We start from the raw sequence: 7768 nt of genomic DNA on the forward strand, positions 1-7768 counted from the left end.
ATTTGCCTTTTTTTTCCCTAAAACATAATCCTCTTTTCTTATCATGTCAATTAAACCAGTAACACATTTGTAATGTGAGGAGCATGCTTGCTGTGGACCCCTAAACAACACAAGCAAATCCCCACGTTGAAGTCTCCTTAGAGTTTTTAATGCACTATAAATAATTTTGACAATACCTCCAACAAATTAAAACATCAACATATTTCATATCATTTAAGAATGGAAATCAAAGATATATATAATATATAATGATTAATCATAACGATATTATCTTAACCAACTTAAAATCAAAATATTAGTATCGTTTAGAGTTTAAGATTTAGGGTTTAGAAATAATACAAGATTGAGGCTTTATTACAATACGTCCAATTAATTTATATATATCTTTCTTTCTTAATTTATTAAAATGTTTTTTAACAAAAATTCTAAACGCATATGTTATTTGTTTCTATTATTAGTTTAATATCCTAATATGGTAAACTTATAGATTTAATGAAAAACTCTATAAGCATGCATCCTTCGTCACAAACCACCAATAGAAAGAGCAAAAGAAAATTCTGAGTAAAGCACTGATATATAATAGCACTTACCATTTGGAAACATACATTAATTTCAACACCTGTCCTTTTCTTTTATTTTCTTCAACACACATGACATGTCATATATTCTACTCTACTGCATGTGAATATGTACTCTCTTCTCTTGTTTTCTTTCTCTACTCTTCCTTCATCCGTTTTCAATGTGACACCAGCATGATTTCAGTCAAATCATTCTTCATGTTTAATTATGAAGTGCATATCAAAGTTAATTAACTCGTTGAAAATCTCAACTCAAGTTGAGAAAATCCATGAAGACATAATACGACATTGTACCACAAAATGGCATAACACGACAAAAAGAGGTCCCAATGGGAGGGAGCTAACTCCATCGAAGCACTTGCTTAAGCCATTGACAAAATCTTCTTTTGTTTATCTGTTTCGATCCCTATTTCTCTCGAGTTTCGGATAACATAAAAATATATGTTTCTTCTTCTATATATCCCTTCTTAACTTGTATTTCCAAAAGTCAACTGCAGTATATACATTATTTAAAATTTGTAATGAACGTGAAAATAATAAAAGAATGTTGTCATTAATTATAAAAAAAACGGTGACAGAAAAAATGTATGATTAAAATAAAACTGTTAAAATTAAGCACATGTGAGCCAAAGAAAGTAAAAAAGGAAGAAGCTTTGCCCCAATTAGAAGAAGTGGGAAAGATGTATGAAAAGAGAAAAAGAAAAGTGAAAGACGTGCTCTACAAGGATTAAGGATTAAGGATTAGAAAATAAAATAAAATTGGTTTGTTTATGGCGCAGTAAACACGGTGTTCCATGTTTCCAGCGACTAATGTTTCTGTTTATCACGTTCAACGCAGCACTCTCCTATCCCATCATTCGTACGTGGGTCACAGCTAAGTAGATTTAATATGCTAAAGTTAAAGCACACACACGAGTAAACAAACCCAAATTTGCATAATTTTGTTCAACATGAATCAATATTATAGTTAACAACTGTTGGGAAAAACGGGTAATTTTCCCACTAAAACAAAACCCTAACAGAGCTACCCGACAAATAATATTGAATAAATAAAGCGGAATAATAAAAGAGATAAAGAGGAAAAACACACCCGAAAATTGTTAACGGAGTTCGGCCTGTTTAGCCTAATCTCCGAGCACAGCAAAAACAACTCCCTTTTATTATTATGAGAGAAGATATTACAAATTGGGATATATAACAGTGAAGGAGAAGAGTTTAATTTATAACCCTCAAACCTCCTTCCCAAACAATGAACCCACCGATGTGGGACTTGGGATTAAGCCAAAATCAACAAATCTCCACCTTGGCTTAATTTCAAGTCCCACCTAAAACAAATCTTCTCACAACATAACAAAAAACAAACTTTACAGTGCTTCAAATTTGCGCCTCCGGGCGCCAACTTCAAATGTGCAAAATATTAACCAAGTCTAAACAATATTCAAACTTGGCCCTTGTAACCACCTTGCCTTGTAGCAAACATCTTCTTTATTAGAAAATTCTTCTTTCTTTGCAAATACCCATTTGCACCCAATTGCCTTCTTACCTTTTGGTAATTGTGCCAACTTCCACGTCTTGTTCTTCTTCAAAGACTGCATCTCCTCTTCCATCGCACCCGCCCAATTACCACTTTCTGAACTCAGAATGGCTTTTGGGTAAGTGGATGGAATGTCATCAACAACTGGAAGTGCATAGGCAACCATATCCATGAAACGAGCAGGCTTCTGAATATCTCGTCTTTGTCTTCTAACTGCAATTGGCGCTGATTGTTGTTGAGATTCTTGGGTAGGAACCTCTTCCTCATCTGACTCTTCTTCTGCCATAGGAGAGTCACTTGTGGTATTTCGTGTTGGGATCACCACTGTCGGCTCAAACTCCACCTGCTTCCGAACACACTCCACCTGTTGTGGAGTACTATCAGCTCCTTCTGGATTTACCTTCTTTAACATGGCAGATTCATCAAAGGTAACATCCCTGCTGATAATCGTCTTCTTTGCCTCTAGACACCACAAACGGTATCCCTTCACTCCAGGACTAAAGCCCATGAAAAGAGCCTTCTTTGCCCGTGGATCCAACTTTGATTCAATCACATGATAATATGCAATAGAACCAAAAACATGCAAAGAATCATAATCAGTTGCAGGTTTTCCAGACCATACCTCTAACGGGGTTTTGCCATCTATAGCAGATGATGGCAAACGATTGACGAGATGTTGAGCGTATGTCACAGCCTCAGCCCAAAACTCTCTGCCTAACTCAGCATTAGACAACATACAACGAACTTTCTCCACAAGTGTCTTGTTCATACGCTCCGAAACCCCATTCTGCTGTGGTGTTTTTCTAACAGTGAAGTGCCGAACTATGCCACAATCTTGGCATACCTTCAGGAACGGATCACTCTTGTATTCTCCTCCATTATCTGTTCGGAGAACCTTAATCTTCCTTCCTGTCTGGTTTTCAACTTGAGCTTTCCACTTAAGGAAAATTCCAAGCACATCATTTTTGTTCTTCATAGTAAACACCCAAACTCTCCTGGAAAAATCATCAACAAAAGTGACAAAATAATGCCTACCTCCGATTGACGGAGTCTTGGCAGGTCCCCACACATCTGAATGCACATAATCCAGAATACCCTTGGTATTGTGAATTGCAGTGCCAAACTTCACTCTTCGTTGTTTTCCCAGAACACAATGCTCACAAAATTCAAGTTTGCAAGCCTTCGTACCTTTCAACAATCCTTGCTTGGTAAGAATTTGCAAGGATTTCTCTCCAGCATGTCCCAACCTCATATGCCACAACTTCGTTGCCTCAGCATCCTTCTTAGTGCTAGAAGTTGTTGCCGCTACTGTCCCCACCACTGTACTACCTTGGTAGTAATACAAATTGTTCTTCCTCACGCCTTTCAACATCACCAGTGCTCCTGAAGTTGCTTTAAGAATTCCATCTCGCATCGTCACAACTAGGCCTTTAGATTCTAAAGCCCCCAATGAGATGAGATTCTTCTTCAACTTTGGCACGTACCGTACATCCCGCAAAATTCTGGTGGATCCATCGTGATTCCGCAACTTGATTGAACCTATCCCGACTGTCTTACATGGATTATCATTACCCATGTAAACAACCCCGCCATCGAGTTCTTGAAAATCAAAGAACCATTCCCGAATGGGACACATATGATAGGTACAACCTGAATCCAATATCCACTCATCTGGATGCAATGATGCTGAAAGCGAGACAATCAACACATCACTTTTGCTTTCTGCAACATTTGCATCTTGCAGAGCCTTCCCTTCTTGATCCGAATTTGCCATTACAGACTCACAATATAATATTCAATATTACAAATAATTTCAAACAACCCAAGGCGAACCTTCGGCTCTTGATACCACTTGTTGGGAAAAACGGGTAATTTTCCCACTAAAACAAAACCCTAACAGAGCTACCCGACAAATAATATTGAATAAATAAAGCGGAATAATAAAAGAGATAAAGAGGAAAAACACACCCGAAAATTGTTAACGGAGTTCGGCCTGTTTAGCCTAATCTCCGAGCACAGCAAAAACAACTCCCTTTTATTATTATGAGAGAAGATATTACAAATTGGGATATATAACAGTGAAGGAGAAGAGTTTAATTTATAACCCTCAAACCTCCTTCCCAAACAATGAACCCACCGATGTGGGACTTGGGATTAAGCCAAAATCAACAAACAACAACTTTGATAATTAAAGATGACTATGATTTAAATATTTAACCTTCGTTAAACTAAATTAGTTGCATATATATATATGAGTGGCGTGATGAAAGAGCATTGGATGAAAGAGGATGTGACACATAAGAGGGTGGCATTGACCGAGATAGAAAGTGTTTATTTTCTTTCTCATACCTTTAAGCCTTTTCCCCACTGAAACTCACACGAAAGTGTATATATATATATGGGTGAAGAAGAAACAGAAGAAGTGGTGTATTTTGGTTTGGTTTTTAAAACATTGCATTGGCCATTAAGATGATGCATTTGAGAATGGTGGGGTAGGGTGGGACATGAGACCATGGAGCCAATTTGGTTGTGGATTCTCCAACAAAAACATCCACGCTTGGAAAGCTAAAACAACCAACGCCCTCTCCACTAAAAAGCTTGGTATGTTTTCCTTTTTTTTAAAAAAATAACCACAAACCAATGCAAATTGTTAGACCAAAAGGCAAGGAGGAATCCATGTCCCCTTCCTCCTTTGTTTTATATGCCAAATACCATTTGCTTTCTTATACTTTTATCCCACCTATTTTTTTTTTTTGATGTCAACACCTTCTTTCCCTTCAAACAAATAATGCTTCATTACAACTTCCTTCCATACTTTTCAAAAACAAACTATTGGATCGCGTTTTCTTTAAACGCCTATGGAAAGTTTAATACAAAAAAATGTGGGTCGATTAAGTAATCATGTCTTTGCGTTTGGTTATATGCAACATTTTAATCATCCATGTACATGTGTGACTTTTTATTTATATATATATTATTTGATAAATTTTGGAGTTAAATTTAAAGTTTACTTTTTAATATATTTTTCAAAAAAAAATTCACAAAAATAAATTAATTTTACCTAATTCTTAAATATTAAAATAATAAAAAATGGTGTCTATTTTGAAAGGTGAACAGAAGATAATGGTTGAACATATAATTGAGTTGTGTCCCTTAGATGGGAAGGAAAGGAAGTATTGTTGATAATATAAACTTGCAAGTTAAAGGCAATAACTTCACATCTCTTCCACCATGAGTGAGGCATTGAAGTGGTGGGAGAGTTTCCCTTTTGACAAGGAATGCTATGGTTTTTAAAATGTTTGAATAGGAGGGTGGTTAGTTACACTCTACAAATCAATCTCCTGTTTTAGACAAGTCAACCTAAAATATATACATATGACTTTATTGTGTTTTACACTGATTTCAAACATGCGTCTTCTATTTTAGTAAAAAGAGTATAGGGAATGGGTAGAATATGGGAGAAACGCCTTTTTAATCTATTCAATATATGAGTTTTTACCTCATTGTGACAGACACTCTTCTCAATCTAGATTTTGGCTTATAAATTTTACTTGTTATAGGTAAATAAAATTTATTAAATAATTTATTAAAAAAATAATTAATTAAAATTTTTAATATTTAAAATAATTTTTATTATTAATACAAAAATTATAAAATAGTTTCTAAATTAGTACTTAATGCTAATTATTAAATTTTAACTACTAACTATTTTAAATTATAAATTAGTCTATTAGTTAATGATATATACAAATTTATAAATTATTTTATAAATTTTTATTATTAATATAAATTATTTAGATACCAATAATTTTTTAGTTTATAAAATAATATTTGACTTAATTAGTTAATGATTAATGATTTATTTTTAAATTAATTATTATTTAATTTTTTATTTATTAAATGTTTCTCGTAATCTCTTATTTTGTAGCGTGCAAAAATTCATCTGTAAAAAGGAACTCAGGAAACTAAATTAGAGTGTTTTTTTTTGTAAAATATTATATAAGATAACATACAAATTTTTCTTGTGTTTTTCTCATATTTATTTCGATTTGATCTCCTTAGTTTATTTCTAACCATAGAGACAAGGAGCGCTGAAAACTGAAAAATATCAAAATGTAACAAAAACAAATATCTCATATCTTATACATAAATATTATTATATTTAGATAACCATTATATCTTTGATATAATCTATCATATTTAAATAGTATAATAAAACATTTACTTTAACATTATGATATAATAAAAAATAAAAATAAATAATATTATAATAATAAATAAAGTAATTTCAATTTTAATATTTTATAAAATAAATTATTTTAATATTATAATTAGATTTATAAAAGGGATAAATTTAATAAGTTAAATTATAAATTAATTTTATTATGTTCTAATTTTTTAAATTGATATGTGGAAAATAAATAATATGTAATTATAGTTTACTATTTAAAAAGTTAAATATAATTTTTATACTGTTTTAATTTGTTAAAATAATTATTTTATAATTAATTATCTTTTATTTTTAATTTTTACTTATTTTTATTAAATTTTACATAAAAAAAAACTTTCGTAATTTAATATATTTCTCAATTAATTTATTTTTAAATTTTGTCACATTAATCCATTCAACAACAAACTTTTCATTAATATATAGTCACTCTCACTAATTCAAATAATGTAATTTTATATTTTCTTCCTCATTTCAATTTAAGCAAAAGGTAAGTGACTTCTATTTGCTATAAAATAATTGTTTTTGTATAGAAATTGATTTTATTTTATAAAATATTAAATTTGATTTTTTTTAAATCATTTTTTTTATTATAAGCTACTGTAAAGAATTTAAATGTAAAGTTTAAGTTTTATATTAGATATAGACTAATAAGATGGTAACAAATAAAAAGAAAGACTCACAAGTTTTATGTTTTGTGATTTTAGATCGAATGTGACATCACATATCTTATTTAGATTAATTTATAATTTAATGAAAAATCTAAATCAACTAGTACATATAAAAAAAACCGATTTTAGATTTATATGATCAAAATATTATACTCTGTTAGATAATTGATTTAACTAAAAACATCAATAAAATTTTATTTATATAAGAAAATAATATATTATTCACTACATTTCATTTATAGATACTAGCGGGCACATAGGCGCGTGCGCATGTGTATCACGCATGTGTATCCGCATTTTTTATATATAATTAAATATAAAATTTAATCAAATTAAATAATATATTATTATTTGTGTTAATTTTGAGGAGACAGAAGAACAACAATACAGTTTCAGAATCTCAAAATTAGGATTTTGGAGACATTAACATGTTTTTATATTATTTCTCTCACTTATATATCACTATTTCAGAATCTCAAAATTAAGATTTTATTATTTTTGGAAACATGTTTTTATATTATTTTTTTTTCACAATTATTTTATATATCACTCTTTTGCCTAAAAAAGAGTAACAGTCCATAAATCAACATTTCACCCTTCTCTAATAAAAGGCACCAATCTCTCCACTTTCCTGCCAGATAAGTGACAACAAATAAAATAAAATTTTAAAATTAAAAATATGCTTATTTAATAAAGAAGAATATCAGTTTAAAACAGACAAATAATCAATCTCTCCACTCTCCTGCCAGTTAAGTGA

Source organism: Phaseolus vulgaris, chromosome 9 (genome assembly GCF_051622355.1).
Source record: "Phaseolus vulgaris cultivar YP4 chromosome 9, ASM5162235v1, whole genome shotgun sequence".
Lineage (NCBI taxonomy): Eukaryota > Viridiplantae > Streptophyta > Magnoliopsida > Fabales > Fabaceae > Phaseolus > Phaseolus vulgaris.